Below are 20,652 nucleotides of genomic sequence, written 5' to 3'. Positions count from 1 at the left end.
CCCTCTCCCCCTTATATACCCAGGGAGGGGTGAGGCAATTGATCAATACCCAGACCCCCCTCTCCCCTTATATACCCAGGGAGGGGGTGAGACAATTGATCAATACCCAGACCCCCCTCTCCCCTTATATACCCAGGGAGGGGGTGAGGCAATTGATCAATACCAGACCCCCCTCTCTCCCCTGATATACCCAGGGAGGGGGTGAGGCAATTGATCAATACCCAGACCCCCTCTCCCCCCTTATATACCCAGGGAGGGGGTGAGACAATTGATCAATACCCAGACCCCCCTCTCCCCTTATATACCCAGGGAGGGGGTGAGGCAATTGATCAATACCCAGACCCCCCTCTCTCCCCTGATATACCCAGGGAGGGGGTGAGACAATTGATCAATACCCAGACCCCCCTCTCTCCCCTGATATACCCAGGGAGGGGGTGAGGCAATTGATCAATACCCAGACCCCCCCTCTCCCCTTATATACCCAGGGAGGGGGTGAGGCAATTGATCAATACCCAGACCCCCCTCTCCCCTTATATACCCAGGGAGGGGTGAGGCAATTGATCAATACCCAGACCCCCTCTCTCCCCTTATATACCCAGGGAGGGGGTGAGGCAATTGATCAATACCCAGACCCCCTCTCTCCCCTTATATACCCAGGGAGGGGGTGAGGCAATTGATCAATACCCAGACCCCCTCTCCCCCTTATATACCCAGGGAGGGGGTGAGGCAATTGATCAATACCCAGACCCCCCTCTCCCCTTATATACCCAGGGAGGGGGTGAGGCAATTGATCAATACCCAGACCCCCTCTCCCCCTTATATACCCAGGGAGGGGGTGAGGCAATTGATCAATACCCAGACCCCCCTCTCCCCTTATATACCCAGGGAGGGGGTGAGGCAATTGATCAATACCCAGACCCCCCTCTCCCCTTATATACCCAGGGAGGGGGTGAGGCAATTGATCAATACCCAGACCCCCCTCTCCCCTTATATACCCAGGGAGGGGGTGAGGCAATTGATCAATACCCAGACCCCCCCTCTCCCCTTATATACCCAGGGAGGGGGTGAGGCAATTGATCAATACCCAGACCCCCCCTCTCCCCTTATATACCCAGGGAGGGGGTGAGGCAATTGATCAATACCCAGACCCCCCCCCTCCCCCCTGATATACCCAGGGAGGGGGTGAGGCAATTGATCAATACCCAGACCCCCTCTCCCTTATATACCCAGGGAGGGGGTGAGACAATTGATCAATACCCAGACCCCCCTCTCCCCTTATATACCCAGGGAGGGGTGAGGCAATTGATCAATACCCAGACCCCCCTCTCTCCCCTGATATACCCAGGGAGGGGGTGAGGCAATTGATCAATACCCAGACCCCCTCTCCCCCCTTATATACCCAGGGAGGGGGTGAGACAATTGATCAATACCCAGACCCCCCTCTCCCCTTATATACCCAGGGAGGGGGTGAGGCAATTGATCAATACCCAGACCCCCCTCTCTCCCCTGATTTACCCAGGGAGGGGGTGAGACAATTGATCAATACCCAGACCCCCCTCTCTCCCCTGATATACCCAGGGAGGGGGTGAGGCAATGATCAATACCCAGACCCCCCTCTCCCCTTATATACCCAGGGAGGGGGTGAGGCAATTGATCAATACCCAGACCCCCTCTCCCCCCTTATATACCCAGGGAGGGGGTGAGGCAATTGATCAATACCCAGACCCCCCCTCTCCCCTTATATACCCAGGGAGGGGGTGAGGCAATTGATCAATACCCAGACCCCCCTCTCCCCCTTATATACCCAGGGAGGGGGTGAGGCAATTGATCAATACCCAGACCCCCCCTCCCCCCTTATATACCCAGGGAGGGGGTGAGGCAATTGATCAATACCCAGACCCCCCCTCTCCCCTTATATACCCAGGGAGGGGGTGAGGCAATTGATCAATACCCAGACCCCCCTCTCCCCCCTTATATACCCAGGAGGGGGTGAGGCAATTGATCAATACCCAGACCCCACCTCTCCCCTTATATACCCAGGGAGGGGGTGAGGCAATTGATCAATACCCAGACCCCCCTCTCCCCTTGTATACCCAGGGAGGGGGTGAGGCAATTGATCAATACCCAGACCCCCTCTCCCCCCTTATATACCCAGGGAGGGGTGAGGCAATTGATCAATACCCAGACCCCCCTCTCCCCTTATATACCCAGGGAGGGGGTGAGGCAATTGATCAATACCCAGACCCCCCTCTCCCCCTTATATACCCAGGGAGGGGGTGAGGCAATTGATCAATACCCAGACCCCCCCTCCCCCCTTATATACCCAGGGAGGGGGTGAGGCAATTGATCAATACCCAGACCCCCCCTCTCCCCTTATATACCCAGGGAGGGGGTGAGGCAATTGATCAATACCCAGACCCCCCTCTCCCCCCTTATATACCCAGGGAGGGGGTGAGGCAATTGATCAATACCCAGACCCCACCTCTCCCCTTATATACCCAGGGAGGGGGTGAGGCAATTGATCAATACCCAGACCCCCCTCTCCCCTTATATACCCAGGGAGGGGTGAGGCAATTGATCAATACCCAGACCCCACCTCTCCCCTTATATACCCAGGGAGGGGGTGAGGCAATTGATCAATACCCAGACCCCCCTCTCCCCTTATATACCCAGGGAGGGGGTGAGGCAATTGATCAATACCCAGACCCCCCTCTCTCCCCTGATATACCCAGGGAGGGGGTGAGGCAATTGATCAATACCCAGACCCCCTCTCCCCCCTTATATACCCAGGGAGGGGTGAGACAATTGATCAATACCCAGACCCCCCTCTCCCCTTATATACCCAGGGAGGGGTGAGGCAATTGATCAATACCCAGACCCCCTCTCTCCCCTGATATACCCAGGGAGGGGGTGAGACAATTGATCAATACCCAGACCCCCCTCTCTCCCCTGATATACCCAGGGAGGGGGTGAGGCAATTGATCAATACCCAGACCCCCTCTCTCCCCTGATATACCCAGGGAGGGGGTGAGGCAATTGATCAATACCCAGACCCCCCTCTCCCCCCTTATATACCCAGGGAGGGGGTGAGACAATTGATCAATACCCAGACCCCCCTCTCCCCTTATATACCCAGGGAGGGGGTGAGGCAATTGATCAATACCCAGACCCCCTCTCTCCCCTGATATACCCAGGGAGGGGGTGAGACAATTGATCAATACCCAGACCCCCCCTCTCTCCCCTGATATACCCAGGGAGGGGGTGAGGCAATTGATCAATACCCAGACCCCCCCTCTCCCCTTATATACCCAGGGAGGGGGTGAGGCAATTGATCAATACCCAGACCCCCCTCTCCTTATATACCCAGGGAGGGGGTGAGGCAATTGATCAATACCCAGACCCCCCTCTCTCCCCTTATATACCCAGGGAGGGGGTGAGGCAATTGATCAATACCCAGACCCCCTCTCTCCCCTTATATACCCAGGGAGGGGGTGAGGCAATTGATCAATACCCAGACCCCCCTCTCCCCCCTTATATACCCAGGGAGGGGGTGAGGCAATTGATCAATACCCAGACCCCCCCTCTCCCCTTATATACCCAGGGAGGGGGTGAGGCAATTGATCAATACCCAGACCCCCCTCTCCCCCTTATATACCCAGGGAGGGGGTGAGGCAATTGATCAATACCCAGACCCCCCTCTCCCCTTATATACCCAGGGAGGGGGTGAGGCAATTGATCAATACCCAGACCCCCCTCTCCCCTTATATACCCAGGGAGGGGGTGAGGCAATTGATCAATACCCAGACCCCCCTCTCCCCTTATATACCCAGGGAGGGGGTGAGGCAATTGATCAATACCCAGACCCCCCTCTCCCCTTATATACCCAGGGAGGGGGTGAGGCAATTGATCAATACCCAGACCCCCCCTCTCCCCTTATATACCCAGGGAGGGGGTGAGGCAATTGATCAATACCCAGACCCCCCCCTCCCCCTGATATACCCAGGGAGGGGGTGAGGCAATTGATCAATACCCAGACCCCCCTCTCCCCTTATATACCCAGGGAGGGGGTGAGACAATTGATCAATACCCAGACCCCCCTCTCCCCTTATATACCCAGGGAGGGGGTGAGGCAATTGATCAATACCCAGACCCCCCTCTCTCCCCTGATATACCCAGGGAGGGGGTGAGGCAATTGATCAATACCCAGACCCCCCTCTCCCCCCTTATATACCCAGGGAGGGGGTGAGACAATTGATCAATACCCAGACCCCCCTCTCCCCTTATATACCCAGGGAGGGGGTGAGGCAATTGATCAATACCCAGACCCCCCTCTCTCCCCTGATATACCCAGGGAGGGGGTGAGACAATTGATCAATACCCAGACCCCCTCTCTCCCCTGATATACCCAGGGAGGGGGTGAGGCAATTGATCAATACCCAGACCCCCCTCTCCCCTTATATACCCAGGGAGGGGGTGAGGCAATTGATCAATACCCAGACCCCCCTCTCCCCCCTTATATACCCAGGGAGGGGGTGAGGCAATTGATCAATACCCAGACCCCCCCTCTCCCCTTATATACCCAGGGAGGGGGTGAGGCAATTGATCAATACCCAGACCCCCCTCTCCCCCTTATATACCCAGGGAGGGGGTGAGGCAATTGATCAATACCCAGACCCCCCCTCCCCCCTTATATACCCAGGGAGGGGGTGAGGCAATTGATCAATACCCAGACCCCCCCTCTCCCCCTTATATACCCAGGGAGGGGGTGAGGCAATTGATCAATACCCAGACCCCCCTCTCCCCCTTATATACCCAGGGAGGGGGTGAGGCAATTGATCAATACCCAGACCCCACCTCTCCCCTTATATACCCAGGGAGGGGGTGAGGCAATTGATCAATACCCAGACCCCCCTCTCCCCTTGTATACCCAGGGAGGGGGTGAGGCAATTGATCAATACCCAGACCCCCCTCTCCCCCCTTATATACCCAGGGAGGGGGTGAGGCAATTGATCAATACCCAGACCCCCCCTCTCCCCTTATATACCCAGGGAGGGGGTGAGGCAATTGATCAATACCCAGACCCCCCTCTCCCCCTTATATACCCAGGGAGGGGGTGAGGCAATTGATCAATACCCAGACCCCCCCTCCCCCCTTATATACCCAGGGAGGGGGTGAGGCAATTGATCAATACCCAGACCCCCCCTCTCCCCTTATATACCCAGGGAGGGGGTGAGGCAATTGATCAATACCCAGACCCCCCTCTCCCCCCTTATATACCCAGGGAGGGGGTGAGGCAATTGATCAATACCCAGACCCCACCTCTCCCCTTATATACCCAGGGAGGGGGTGAGGCAATTGATCAATACCCAGACCCCCCTCTCCCCTTATATACCCAGGGAGGGGGTGAGGCAATTGATCAATACCCAGACCCCACCTCTCCCCCTTATATACCCAGGGAGGGGGTGAGGCAATTGATCAATACCCAGACCCCCCCTCTCCCCTTATATACCCAGGGAGGGGGTGAGGCAATTGATCAATACCCAGACCCCCCTCTCCCCCCTTATATACCCAGGGAGGGGGTGAGGCAATTGATCAATACCCAGACCCCCCTCTCCCCTTATATACCCAGGGAGGGGGTGAGGCAATTGATCAATACCCAGACCCCCCCTCTCCCCTTATATACCCAGGGAGGGGGTGAGGCAATTGATCAATACCCAGACCCCCCTCTCCCCTTATATACCCAGGGAGGGGGTGAGGCAATTGATCAATACCCAGACCCCACCTCTCCCCTTATATACCCAGGGAGGGGGTGAGGCAATTGATCAATACCCAGACCCCCCTCTCCCCTTATATACCCAGGGAGGGGGTGAGGCAATTGATCAATACCCAGACCCCCCCCTCCCCCCTTATATACCCAGGGAGGGGGTGAGGCAATTGATCAATACCCAGACCCCCCTCTCCCCCCTTATATACCCAGGGAGGGGGTGAGGCAATTGATCAATACCCAGACCCCTCTCTCCCCCTTATATACCCAGGGAGGGGGTGAGGCAATTGATCAATACCCAGACCCCCCTCTCCCCTTATATACCCAGGGAGGGGGTGAGGCAATTGATCAATACCCAGACCCCCCCCCCTCCCCCCTTATATACCCAGGGAGGGGGTGAGGCAATTGATCAATACCCAGACCCCCCTCTCCCCTTATATACCCAGGGAGGGGGTGAGGCAATTGATCAATACCCAGACCCCCCTCTCCCCCCTTATATACCCAGGGAGGGGGTGAGACAATTGATCAATACCCAGACCCCCCTCTCACCCCTTATATACCCAGGGAGGGGGTGAGGCAATTGATCAATACCCAGACCCCCCTCTCCCCCCTTATATACCCAGGGAGGGGGTGAGGCAATTGATCAATACCCAGACCCCCCCTCTCCCCTTATATACCCAGGGAGGGGGTGAGGCAATTGATCAATACCCAGACCCCCCTCTCCCCTTATATACCCAGGGAGGGGGTGAGGCAATTGATCAATACCCAGACCCCCCCTCTCCCCCTTTTTACCCAGGGAGGGGGTGAGGCAATTGATCAATACCCAGACCCCCCTCTCCCCTTATATACCCAGGGAGGGGGTGAGGCAATTGATCAATACCCAGACCCCCCCTCTCCCCTTATATACCCAGGGAGGGGGTGAGGCAATTGATCAATACCCAGACCCCCCTCTCCCCTTATATACCCAGGGAGGGGGTGAGGCAATTGATCAATACCCAGACCCCCCCTCCCCCCTTATATACCCAGGGAGGGGGTGAGGCAATTGATCAATACCCAGACCCCCCCTCTCCCCTTATATACCCAGGGAGGGGGTGAGGCAATTGATCAATACCCAGACCCCCCTCTCTCCCCTGATATACCCAGGGAGGGGGTGAGGCAATTGATCAATACCCAGACCCCCCTCTCTCCCCTGATATACCCAGGGAGGGGGTGAGGCAATTGATCAATACCCAGACCCCCCTCTCTCCCCTTATATACCCAGGGAGGGGGTGAGGCAATTGATCAATACCCAGACCCCCCTCTCCCCTTATATACCCAGGGAGGGGGTGAGGCAATTGATCAATACCCAGACCCCCCCCTCTCCCCTTATATACCCAGGGAGGGGGTGAGGCAATTGATCAATACCCAGACCCCCCCCCTCCCCCCTTATATACCCAGGGAGGGGGTGAGGCAATTGATCAATACCCAGACCCCCTCTCCCCTTATATACCCAGGGAGGGGGTGAGACAATTGATCAATACCCAGACCCCCCTCTCCCCTTATATACCCAGGGAGGGGGTGAGGCAATTGATCAATACCCAGACCCCCCTCTCTCCCCTGATATACCCAGGGAGGGGGTGAGGCAATTGATCAATACCCAGACCCCCCTCTCCCCCCTTATATACCCAGGGAGGGGGTGAGACAATTGATCAATACCCAGACCCCCCTCTCCCCTTATATACCCAGGGAGGGGGTGAGGCAATTGATCAATACCCAGACCCCCCTCTCTCCCCTGATATACCCAGGGAGGGGGTGAGACAATTGATCAATACCCAGACCCCCCTCTCTCCCCTGATATACCCAGGGAGGGGGTGAGGCAATTGATCAATACCCAGACCCCCCTCTCCCCTTATATACCCAGGGAGGGGGTGAGGCAATTGATCAATACCCAGACCCCCCTCTCCCCCCTTATATACCCAGGGAGGGGGTGAGGCAATTGATCAATACCCAGACCCCCCCTCTCCCCTTATATACCCAGGGAGGGGGTGAGGCAATTGATCAATACCCAGACCCCCCTCTCCCCCTTATATACCCAGGGAGGGGGTGAGGCAATTGATCAATACCCAGACCCCCCCTCCCCCCTTATATAACCAGGGAGGGGGTGAGGCAATTGATCAATACCCAGACCCCCCCTCTCCCCTTATATACCCAGGGAGGGGGTGAGGCAATTGATCAATACCCAGACCCCCCTCTCCCCCCTTATATACCCAGGGAGGGGGTGAGGCAATTGATCAATACCCAGACCCCACCTCTCCCCTTATATATCCAGGGAGGGGGTGAGGCAATTGATCAATACCCAGACCCCCCTCTCCCCTTATATACCCAGGGAGGGGGTGAGGCAATTGATCAATACCCAGACCCCACCTCTCCCCTTATATACCCAGGGAGGGGGTGAGGCAATTGATCAATACCCAGACCCCCCCTCTCCCCTTATATACCCAGGGAGGGGGTGAGGCAATTGATCAATACCCAGACCCCCCTCTCCCCCCTTATATACCCAGGGAGGGGGTGAGGCAATTGATCAATACCCAGACCCCCCTCTCCCCTTATATACCCAGGGAGGGGGTGAGGCAATTGATCAATACCCAGACCCCCCTCTCCCCCCTTATATACCCAGGGAGGGGGTGAGGCAATTGATCAATACCCAGACCCCCCTCTCCCCTTATATACCCAGGGAGGGGGTGAGGCAATTGATCAATACCCAGACCCCTCTCTCCCCTTATATACCCAGGGAGGGGGTGAGGCAATTGATCAATACCCAGACCCCCCTCTCCCCTTATATACCCAGGGAGGGGGTGAGGCAATTGATCAATACCCAGACCCCCCTCTCCCCCCTTATATACCCAGGGAGGGGGTGAGGCAATTGATCAATACCCAGACCCCCCCTCTCCCCCCTTATATACCCAGGGAGGGGGTGAGGCAATTGATCAATACCCAGACCCCCCTCTCCCCCTTATATACCCAGGGAGGGGGTGAGGCAATTGATCAATACCCAGACCCCCCCTCTCCCCCCTTATATACCCAGGGAGGGGGTGAGGCAATTGATCAATACCCAGACCCCCCTCTCCCCTTATATACCCAGGGAGGGGGTGAGGCAATTGATCAATACCCAGACCCCCCCTCTCCCCTTATATACCCAGGGAGGGGGTGAGGCAATTGATCAATACCCAGACCCCCCTCTCCCCTTATATACCCAGGGAGGGGGTGAGGCAATTGATCAATACCCAGACCCCCCCCTCCCCTTATATACCCAGGGAGGGGGTGAGGCAATTGATCAATACCCAGACCCCCCTCTCCCCCCTTATATACCCAGGGAGGGGGTGAGGCAATTGATCAATACCCAGACCCCCTTCTCCCCCCTTATATACCCAGGGAGGGGGTGAGGCAATTGATCAATACCCAGACCCCCCTTTCCCCCCTTATATACCCAGGGAGGGGGTGAGGCAATTGATCAATACCCAGACCCCCCCTCATATACCCAGGGAGGGGGTGAGGCAATTTATCAATACCCAGACCCCCCCCTCTCTTTTAGACTCCGCCTCCCCAATCTGCTGCCATGACCTTTCCCCTTTTACCCCATCGCCCTCTCCCTGACCGAGCCATACCCGATTACCCCCTCGCCCCCCTGTGCCCTCTCCCTATACCCGATTACCCCCTCGCCCCCCCGTGCCCTCTCTCCCTATACCCAATTACCCCCCTTGCCCCCCCCGTGCCCTCTCTCCCTATACCCAATTACCCCCCTCGCCCCCCCTGTGCCCTCTCCCTATACCCAATTACCCCCTCGCCCCCCTGTGCCCTCTCCCTATACCCAATTACCCCCTCGCCCCCCTGTGCCCTCTCCCTATACCCGATTACCCCCTCGCCCCCCTGTGCCCTCTCCCTATACCCGATTACCCCCTCGCCCCCCCGTGCCCTCTCCCTATACCCGATTACCCCCCTCGCCCCCCTGTGCCCTCTCCCTATACCCAATTACCCCCCTCGCCCCCCCCTGTGCCCTCTCCCTATACCCGATTACCCCCCTCGCCCCCCTGTGCCCTCTCCCTATACCCAATTACCCCCCTTGCCCCCCCTGTGCCCTCTCTCCCTATACCCAATTACCCCCCTCGCCCCCCCTGTGCCCTCTCCCTATACCCGATTACCCCCCTCGCCCCCCTGTGCCCTCTCCCTATACCCGATTACCCCCTCGCCCCCGTGCCCTCTCCCTATACCCGATTACCCCCCTCGCCCCCCTGTGCCCTCTCCCTATACCTGATTACCCCCTCGCCCCCCCTGTGCCCTCTCCCTATACCCAATTACCCCCCTCGCCCCCCCCTGTGCCCTCTCCCTATACCTGATTACCCCCTCGCCCCCCCTGTGCCCTCTCCCTATACCCGATTACCCCCTCGCCCCCCCGTGCCCTCTCCCTATACCCGATTACCCCCTCGCCACCCCTGTGCCCTCTCCCTATACCCGATTACCCCCTCGCCCCCCCTGTGCCCTCTCCCTATACCCGATTACCCCCCTCGCCCCCCTGTGCCCTCTCCCTATACCCAATTACCCCCCTCGCCCCCCCTGTGCCCTCTCCCTATACCCGATTACCCCCCTCGCCCCCCTGTGCCCTCTCCCTATACCCGATTACCCCCCTCGCCCCCCCTGTGCCCTCTCCCTATACCCGATTACCCCCTCGCCCCCCCTGTGCCCTCTCCCTATACCCGATTACCCCCTCGCCCCCCCTGTGCCCTCTCCCTATACCCGATTACCCCCCTCGCCCCCCCCCCTGTGCCCTCTCCCTATACCTGATTACCCCCTCGCCCCCCCTGTGCCCTCTCCCTATACCCGATTACCCCCTCGCCCCCCCTGTGCCCTCTCCCTATACCCGATTACCCCCCTCGCCCCCCCCTGTGCCCTCTCCCTATACCCGATTACCCCCTCGCCCCCCCCTGTGCCCTCTCCCTATACCCGATTACCCCCCCCCCACCCCCCCTGTGCCCTCTCCCTATACCCGTTTAGCCCCTCGCCCCCCCCCCCCCGTGCCCTCTCCCTATACCCGATTACCCCCTCGCCCCCCCCTGTGCCCTCTCCCTATACCCGATTACCCCCCTCGCCCCCCTGTGCCCTCTCCCTATACCCGATTACCCCCCTTGCCCCCCCCCCGTGCCCTCTCCCTATACCCGATTACCCCCCTCGCCCCCCCGTGCCCTCTCCCTATACCCGATTACCCCCCTCGCCCCCCTGTGCCCTCTCCCTATACCTGATTACCCCCTCGCCCCCCCTGTGCCCTCTCCCTATACCCAATTACCCCCCTCGCCCCCCCTGTGCCCTCTCCCTATACCCGATTACCCCCTCGCCCCCCCCGTGCCCTCTCTCCCTATACCCGATTACGAGGAGAGATTCCCGGCAAACCAGGCTTGTCCTCCCTGGAATGCCGCAGGTTAAAAGGGGGCGATTGTGATTCCAGGCTTGTCGGATTTATGAAAGGAATGGCGAGGGTCGATCGAGAGAGAAATGTTTTACTGCTGCTCTGGGGAGTCTCGGGACAACGGGGAGAGGGTGTGGGGGGTGTTTGGGGGGGCGGAATGGGACGGGACGTAACATTCGAATCACAGCCAGGCCGTTCAGGACAAACGTTGGGCAACACTTCTTCACGCAAAGGATGATAGCAGGGCAGTCAAGGGTTACGGGGAGCAGGCAGGAAAATGGAGTTGGGGCCGAGATCACATCAGCCGTGCGATTTCAGGTGTCCTCGCGGAAGAGACACAGGAGGTTAGCTCGCAGGTACAGCGAGGATGGCAAATGGCAATGTTGTCCTTGGAAGTCCTGCGACAATTGCGCGGGGCCTTGGAGAGACCACACCTGGAGTATTGTGCACCGTTTTGGTCTCCTTATCGAAGGCACATAAGGAACGGGAGCAGGAGTCGGCCATTCGGCCCCTCGAGCCTGCTCCGCCATTTAATACCATCGTGGCTGGATCCGGTCATGGACACAGCTCCACTTCCCTGCCCTGCCCGCCCCCTTATCCCCTTATCGGTTAAGAAACTGTCTATCTCTCCGCCTTCGATATATTCAATGTCCCCGGCTTCCACAGCTCTCTGGGGCAGCGAATTCCACAGATTTACGAGAAGAAATTCCTCCCCATCTCAGTTTTAAATGGGTGGCCCCTTATTCTAAGACCATGCCCCCTGGTTCTAGTCTCCCCCATCAGTGGGAACATCCTCTCTGCATCCACCTTGTCGAGCCCCCTCTCGTAATCTTAATGCGTTTCCATAAGATCGCCTCTCATTCTTCTGAATTCCAATGAGTAGAGGCCCAACCTCCTCAACCTTTCCTCATAAGTCCAACCCCCTCATCCCCAGGAATCAACCGAGTGAACCTTCTCTGAACTGCCTCCAAAGCAAGTATCTCCTTTCGTAAATACGGAGAGCAAAACTGCACGCAGTACTCCAGGTGTGGCCTCACCAATACCCTGTATAACTGGAGCAAGACTTCCCTGCATATATCGTAAGTCGCCCCATGCATGAAACACAAAAGGTTAGTATGCAGGTACAGCAAGTGATCAGGAAGGGCCAATGGTATCTTGGCCTTTATTGCAAAGGGGATGGAGTATAAAAGCAGGGAAGTCTTGCTCCAGTTATACAGGGTATTGGTGAGGCCACACCTGGAGTACTGCGTGCAGTTCTGGTCTCCTTACCTAAGGAAGGATATACTTGCCATAGAGGGAGTGCAGCGAAGGTTCACCAGACTGATTCCTGGGGTGGGGGGATTGTCCGATTTTGAGTAGACCGGGCCCGATATTCTCTGGAGTTTAGAAGAATGAGAGGGGGTCTGATTGAAACACGTCAGATTCTGAGGGGGGGGTTTGACAGGGTAGATACAGGGAGGGTGTTTCCCCCCCCCGGGGCTGGGGAGTCTAGAACCAGGGGTCACACAGTCTCGGGATAAGGGGTCGGCCATTGAGGACGGAGATGAGGAGAAACTTGTTCACTGAGAGGGGCGGGGTGGTGGGGGGGGGGTGAACCTTTGGGATTCTCTGCCCCAGAGGGCTGTGGAGGCTCGGTCTTTGAGTATACTCGAGGCCGCGATCGAGGGTGATGGGGAAGTGGAGCCGAGTCCACGATCGTGTTGGATGGCGGAGCAGGCTCGAGGGGCCGAATGGCCGACTCCTGCTCCCAGTTCTCATGTTCAGCGTGGAACTCTCTTCCGCCAAAAAAAAACCTCCCCCCCCAACTTCAGGAACAGCGAGGAGGCCCATTCGGCCCCTCGAGCCCGTTCTGCCATTCAGTGAGATCGTGGCTGATTCTGCGACCCAACTCCCGGCGGCCCTGCATTTGGCTCGCATCCCTTAATGCCATTGGATAACAAAAAAAAAAACCGAATCAACCTCGGGTTTAAAATGGACAAATTGTCCCTCGGCATCAATGGGCAGAAGATAGTTCCCAGCCCTTTGTGCGTGGAGAGCTGGTTCCGAATTTCACTCTGAAGGGACCTGGCTGCAACATTGAGATGTCCCCCTAGTTCTATGCTCCCCCCCCGCGCGCCCAGCAACCAGCAGAAAATGCCTGCGTTCCATCTACCCTGTCCGTTCCGCTCAACATCCTTCACAACTTCGATCGCGTCGCCCCTCGGCCTTCTAACTTCCGTTGGGGACGCGGCCCTGGCTTGGTGGTCATCGCACCGAGCCAGGCCTCAGCTGCCCAGAGCCCGCTCTCGAGCAAAAGGGTATGGAGGACACGGGAGAGGGCGCAGAGGGAGATTGACGGCACTGTTTCCAGGCATGGGGAACTTGCAGTCGCGTGGAGAGACTGCAGAAGCCGGGGGGGTCGTTCTCCTTTAGAGCAGAGAAGGTTAACCGGGGGGGGGGAAGGGGGGGAAGGAGAGAGATTGACCAGAATGGTTCCAGGGATAAGGACATAGGAGTGGGCCATACGGCCCCCTGGAGCCTGCTCCGCCATTTAATACGATCATGGCCAATCGGATCATGGACTCAGCTCCACTTCCCCGCCCGCTCTCCATAACCCATCTACTCCCTTATCGTTCAAAAATCTGTCTATCTCCATATTCAATGTCCCAGCCTCCACAGCTCTCTGGGGCAGAGAATTCCACAGATTTACAACCCTCTGAGAGAAGAAATTCCTCCTCATCTCAGTTTTAAATGGGCGGCCCCTTATTCTAAGACCATGCCCCCTAGTTCTAGTCTCCCCCCATCAGTGGGAACATCCTCTCTGCATCCACCTTGTCGAGCCCCCCTCATAATCTGATACGTTTCCATAAGATCGCGCCTCATTCTTCTGAATTCCAATGAGTAGAGGCCCAACCTCCTCAACCTTTCCTCATAAGTCAACCCCCTCATCCCCCGGGATCAACCGAGTGAGTAGACTGGGTCTTTACTCGTTGGAGTTGAGAAGGATGAGGGGTGATCTTATAGAAACACTGAAAATAATGAAAGGGAGAGACAAGATCGAGGCAGAGAGGTTGTTTCCACTGGTCGGGGAGACTAGAACTAGGGGGCACAGCCTCAAAATACGGGGGCAGCCAATTTAAAACCGAGTTGAGACGGAATTTCTTCCCCCAGAGGGTTGTGAATCTGTGGAATTCTCTGCCCAAGGAAGCAGTTGAGGCTAGCTCATTGAATGTATTCAAGTCACGGATAGATAGATTTTTAACCAATAAGGTAATTAAGGGTTACGGGGAGAGGGCGGGTAAGTGGAGCTGAGTCCACGGCCAGATCAGCCATGATCTTGTTGAGTGGCGGAGCAGGCTCGAGGGGCTAGATGGCCTACTCCTGTTCCTAATTCTTATGTTTCTTATGTTCTCTGAACTGCCTCCACAGCAGGTATATCCTTTCGTAAATACGGAGAGCAAAACTGCACGCAGTACTCCAGGTGTGGCCTCACCAACACCCTGTATAACTGGAGCAAGACTTCCCTGCTTTTATACTCCATCCCCTTTTGCAATAAAGGCCAAGATACCATTGGCCCTTCCTGATCACTTGCTGTACCTGCAGACTATCCTTTTGTGTTTCATGAGGGACCTCAGTTACGTGGGGAGGCTGGAGGAGTTCTCCCTGGAGCAGAGAAGGTTGAGAGGAGATGTGTTCGAGGGGTTGATAATCATGAGGGGGTCTGGACAGAGTAGACAGAGAGAGAGACTGTTCCCATTGGTGGGACAGTCGGGAACCAGAGGACACAGATTGAAGGCGATTGGCTGAAGAACCAAAGGCCACGTGAGGAATAACGTCTCTTTACGCAGCGAGGGGGGTTAGGACCTGGAATGCACGGACTGAAAGGGAGGTGCAGGTCACCTCAATCGCGGCCTTCAAAGGGGGAGCTGGATAAGTCCCTGAAGGAGAGAAATGATTAGCAGGGCTACGGGGAAAGGGCGGGGGGAGTGGGACTGGCTCAGGTGGTCTCGTAGAGAGCCGGGACGGGCTCGAGGGGCCGAATGGCCTCCTCCTGTGCGGTAACCATTCTGCGATTCTTGGAGCGGGTATCAGTCCTGGGTTTAAACCCACGCTGCACTCCCTCCAGAAACCAATATATCCTTCCTCACGTGTGGTGCCCACAACTGCTTACAGTGCTCCAGGTGTGGGCTAACCAGGGCTCTTGTACATTAATTCAGTTCGGAGAAGGTTCACGCGGTTGATCCCGGAGATGAGGGGGTTGACTTATGAGGAAAGGTTGAGTAAATTCAGAAGAATGAGGTGTGATCTTATCGAAACGTATCAGATTATGAGGGGGGCTCGACAAGGTGGATGCAGAGAGGATGTTCCCACTGATGGGGGAGACTAGAACTAGGGGGGCATGGTCTTAGAATAAGGGGCCGCCCATTTAAAACTGGGATGAGGAGGAATTTCTTCTCTCAGAGGGTTGTAAATCTGTGGACTTCTCTGCCCCAGAGAGCTGTGGAGGCTGGGACGTTGAATATATTTCATCATCATCTTCATAGGCAGCCCCTCGGGATCGAGGAAGACTTGCCTCCACTCTGAACATGAGTCCTTAGGTGGCTGAACAGTCCCAATACGGGGAACCACAGTCCCCTGTCACAGGTGGGACAGACAGTGGTTGAGGGAAGGGGAGGGTGGGACTGGTTTGCCGCACGCTCCTTCCGCTGCCTGCGCTTGGTTTCTGCACGCTCTCGGCGACGAGACTCGAGGTGCTCAGCGCCCCCTCCCGGATGCACTCCCTCCACTTAGGGGCGGACTGGTCTTTGGGCCCAGGGACTCCCAGGTGTCGGTGGGGATGTTGCACTTTATATCAGGGAGGGCTTTGAGGGTGGGTCCCTTGTAACGTTTCCTCTGCCCCGCCTTTGGCCCGTTTGCCCGTGAAGGAGTTCCGAGTAGAGCACTTGCTTTGGGGAGTCTCGTGTCTGGGGGGGGGACATGCGGACAATGTGGCCCTGCCCAGCGGAGTTGGTCGAGTGTGGTCAGTGCTTCGATGCTGGGGATGTCGGGCCTGGTCGAGGACGCTAACGTTGGTGCGTCTGTCCTCCCGGGGGGATTTGCAGGATCTTGCGGAGACAGCGTTGGTGGTATTTCTCCAGCGACTCGAGGCGTCTACTGTACATGGTCCATGTCTCTGAGCCATACAGGAGGGCGGGTATCACCACAGCCCTGTAGACCATGAGCTGGGGGTGAGATACCTACTGTACACGGTCCATGTCTCTGAGCCACACAGGAGGGCGGGTATCACCACAGCCCTGTAGACCATGAGCTGGGGGTGAGATACCTACTGTACATGGTCCGTGTCTCTGAGCCATACAGGAGGGCGGGTATCACTACAGCCCTGTAGACCATGAGCTGGGGGTGAGATACCTACTGTACACGGTCCATGTCTCTGAGCCATACAGGAGGGTGGGTATCACTACAGCCCTGTAGACCATGAGCTGGGGGTGAGATACCTACTGTACATGGTCCATGTCTCTGAGCCACACAGGAGGGCGGGTATCACTACAGCCCTGTAGACCATGAGCTCGGTGGTGAGATACCTACTGTACATGGTCCGTGTCTCTGAGCCATACAGGAGGGCGGGTATCACTACAGCCCTGTAGACCATGAGCTGGGGGTGAGATACCTACTGTACATGGTCCATGTCTCTGAGCCACACAGGAGGGCGGGTATCACTACAGCCCTGTAGACCATGAGCTGGGTGGTGGATTTGAGGGGCCTGGTCTTCAAACACTCTTTTCCTCAGGCGGCCGAAGGCTGCACTGGCGCACTGGAGGCGGTGTTGGATCTCGTCGCCAATGTCTGCTCTTATTGATAAGAGGCTCCCGAGATAAGGGAGTGCGCACACACACACACACACACACACACGTCTGCGTGCACACAGGCTGAACTCCAGGACATAGTTGACATATTTACTGAGGTGTACGAAAGCAGGGGCCTTACGCTAAACATCCGTAAGACAAAGGACCTCCACCAGCCTGTCCTCACCGCACAGCGCTGCCCCCCCTAGTCATCAAGATCCACGGCATGGCCCTGGACAACTGAATATATTTAAGGCAGAGAGATTTTTGGGCGATAAGGGAGTGAAGGGGTTATGGGGAGCGGGCGGGGAAGTGGAGCTGAGTCCATGATCGGATCAGCCACGGTCGTGTTAAATGGCGGAGCAGGCTCGAGGGGCCGAATGGCCCACTCCTGCTCCTATTCCTGATGTTCTTCCATATTAATAAATTCGGAATCTGAATGTGAGATTTTCGCCAGCCAACAGAGTGTTGGAACCAAGGTGGGTAGCTACAGCTGTACGTGAAAAGTGTCGCTGAGTCGAGAGACCCAGTTGCCCATACACCCAAATCCTTCAAGATGGCAGGGGGCCAGAGATCGAGACAGACTGAGTGAGTGGGCAGTGAGGTGGCAGGTGCAGTTTAATGCGGGTGAATCTGGGGTGATTCACTTTGGTCGGAAGAATAGAAAGACAGAATATGTTTTAACTGGAGAAAGATTGCAAAGTGCCGCAGTACAGCGGGACCTGGGGGTTACTTGTGCATGAAACACAAAAGGATAGTATGCAGGTACAGCAAGTGATCAGGAAGGGCCAATGGTATCTTGGCCTTTATTGCAAAAGGGGATGGAGTATAAAAGCAGGGAAGTCTCGCTCCAGTTATACAGGGTATTGGTGAGGCCACACCTGGAGTACTGCGTGCACAGTTTTGCTCTCCGTATTTACGAAAGGAGATACTTGCTTTGGAGGCAGTTCAGAGAAGGTTCACTCGGTTGATTCCGGGGGATGAGGGGGTTGACTTATGAGGAAAGGTTGAGGAGGTTGGGCCTCTACTCATTGGAGTTCAGAAGAATGAGAGGTGATCTTATGGAAACGTATCAGATTATGAGGGGGCTTGACAAGGTGGATGCAGAGAGGATGTTCCCACTGATGGGGGGAGACTGGAACTAGGGGGCATGGTCTTAGAATAAGGGGCCGCCCATTTAAAACTGAGATGAGGAGGAATTTCTTCTCTCGGAGGGTTGTAAATCTGTGGAATTCTCTGCCCCAGAGAGCTGTGGAGGCTGGGACATTGAATATATTTAAGGACAGATTTTTGGGCGATAAGGGAGTGAAGGGTTACGGGGAGCGGGCGGGGAAGTGGAGCTGAGTCCATGATCGGATCAGCCCACGGTGGTATTAAATGGCGGAGCAGGGCTCGAGGGGCCGAATGGCCGACTCCTGCTCCTGTTTCTTCTGTTCTTGTGACCGAATAGAGGTTTGCAAGATGATGAGAGACTTTGACGGAGTCGACAATAACCCTTGGTGCTCCAGACCGTCGGCGAAAGATCTGGAGGGGAGTCGAGGACAAATGTATTTTCCCTGGGAGCGTTGTCGGGAGCCGGAGAGCTCGACGGGAAACGGTGGGGAAAGCTGGGACATCGCTGGTTCTCCGCGGGTTGGTTGGGCGGGTACCCGGGGATGAAGAACTGACAGGGGTTACGCACCAAGCGGTGGGTGTTAAACACGGCCGCTCTTCCAGTGAGCGGGCACAGCAGGAATGGGCAGAATGGCCGCCTCCTGTGTCTGATGTGATTGAACAGGGGAGCAGGTTCGAGGGGCTGAATGGCCTCCTGCCCGTGGCTCATCGCGCCTCTCTCTGACCTGCGGGGGCTCCTTGTGGTTAGCGGGAGGGGGTGAGTGTTGTTCTGAGATGTCATCCCTGCCTCAGTGAGCAGCCCCCTCGTCTCTGAGTCGGACGGTTGTGGGTTTGAGTCCCAGTCCAGAGACTTGAGCACAAAAGTCTGGGATGACCGGTCGAGGGAGCGCCGCGCTGTCGGAGGGGCAGTACTGAGGGAGCACCGCACTGCACTGTCGGAGGGGCAGTACTGAGGGAGCGCCGCGCTGTCGGAGGGGCAGTACTGAGGGAGCGCCGCACTGCACTGTCGGAGGGGCAGTACTGAGGGAGCGCCGCGCTGTCGGAGGGGCAGTACTGAGGGAGCGCCGCACTGCACTGTTGGAGGGGCGGTACTGAGGGAGTGCCGCGCTGTCGGAGGGGCAGTACTGAGGGAGCGCCGCACTGCACTGTCGGAGGGGCAGTACTGAGGGAGCGCCGCACTGTCGGAGGGGCAGTACTGAGGGAGCACCGCACTGCACTGTCGGAGGGGCAGTACTGAGGGAGCGCCGCACTGTCGGAGGGGCAGTACTGAGGGAGCGCCGCACTGCACTGTCGGAGGGGCAGTACTGAGGGAGCGCCGCACTGTCGGAGGGGCAGTACTGAGGGAGCACCGCACTGCACTGTCGGAGGGGCAGTACTGAGGGAGTGCCGCGCTGTCGGAGGGGCAGTACTGAGGGAGCACCGCACTGCACTGTCGGAGGGGCAGTACTGAGGGAGCGCCGCACTGTCGGAGGGGCAGTACTGAGGGAGCACCGCACTGTCGGAGGGGCGGTACTGAGGGAGCACCGCACTGTCGGAGGGGCAGTACTGAGGGAGAGCCGCACTGTCGGAGGGGCAGTACTGAGGGAGCACCGCACTGTCGGAGGGGCAGTACTGAGGGAGTACCGCACTGTCGGAGGGGCGGTACTGAGGGAGTGCCGCACTGTCTGAGGGGAGTTGCCAAAGGGCAATTGATGCTGGATTTAATTGTTCATTTTAAATTGTAGGTTGGTAGCTTTCTGTTAACCAAAGGCATTAGAGTATGTGGGTCAAAGATGGGTGGGTATGTCGAGTTAGATTGCAGATCTGCCATGATCTCATTGAATGACAGAACAGGCTTGAGGGGCTGAATGGCTTCCTCCTGTTCCTAATGTAACAGGCTCGAGGGGCTGAATGGGCCTCCTCCTGTTGCTAATGTAACAGGCTCGAGGGGCTGAATGGCCTCCTCCTGTTCCTGTGTAACAGGCTCGAGGGGCTGAATGGGCCTCCTCCTGTTCCTGTGTAACAGGCTCGAGGGGCTGAATGGCCTCCTCCTGTTCCTGTGTAACAGGCTCGAGGGGCTGAATGGCCTCCTCCTGTTCCTGTGTAACAGGCTCGAGGGGCTGAATGGGCCTCCTCCTGTTCCTGTGTAACAGGCTCGAGGGGCTGAATGGGCCTCCTCCTGTTCCTGTGTAACAGGCTCGAGGGGCTGAATGGGACTCCTCCTGTTCCTGTGCAACAGGCTCGAGGGGCTGAATGGGCCTCCTCCTGTTCCTGTGTAACAGGCTCGAGGGGCTGAATGGGCCTCCTCCTGTTCCTGTGTAACAGGCTCGAGGGGCTGAATGGGCCTCCTCCTGTTCCTAATGTAACAGGCTCGAGGGGCTGAATGGGCCTCCTCCTGTTCCTAATGCAACAGGCTCGAGGGGCTGAATGGGCCTCCTCCTGTTCCTAATGTAACAGGCTCGAGGGGCTGAATGGGCCTCCTCCTGTTCCTGTGTAACAGGCTCGAGGGGCTGAATGGGCCTCCTCCTGTTCCTAAT

General features: G+C 57.1%; 1 protein-coding gene across 5 annotated transcripts in view; it reads left to right on the top strand.

The window, feature by feature from the left end:
- The window catches only part of LOC139242047 (eukaryotic translation initiation factor 4H-like), a 54,759-nt gene that overhangs the window by 7,119 nt on the left and 26,988 nt on the right, over window positions 1–20,652 (top strand). The window lies entirely within an intron of this gene.

The sequence above is a fragment of the Pristiophorus japonicus genome, unplaced genomic scaffold (genome assembly GCF_044704955.1).
Source record: "Pristiophorus japonicus isolate sPriJap1 unplaced genomic scaffold, sPriJap1.hap1 HAP1_SCAFFOLD_118, whole genome shotgun sequence".
Taxonomy (NCBI): Eukaryota; Metazoa; Chordata; class Chondrichthyes; family Pristiophoridae; genus Pristiophorus; species Pristiophorus japonicus.
The sequence above is the reverse complement of the archived record's forward strand: the minus strand, read 5'-3'. Positions and strand labels throughout refer to the sequence as shown.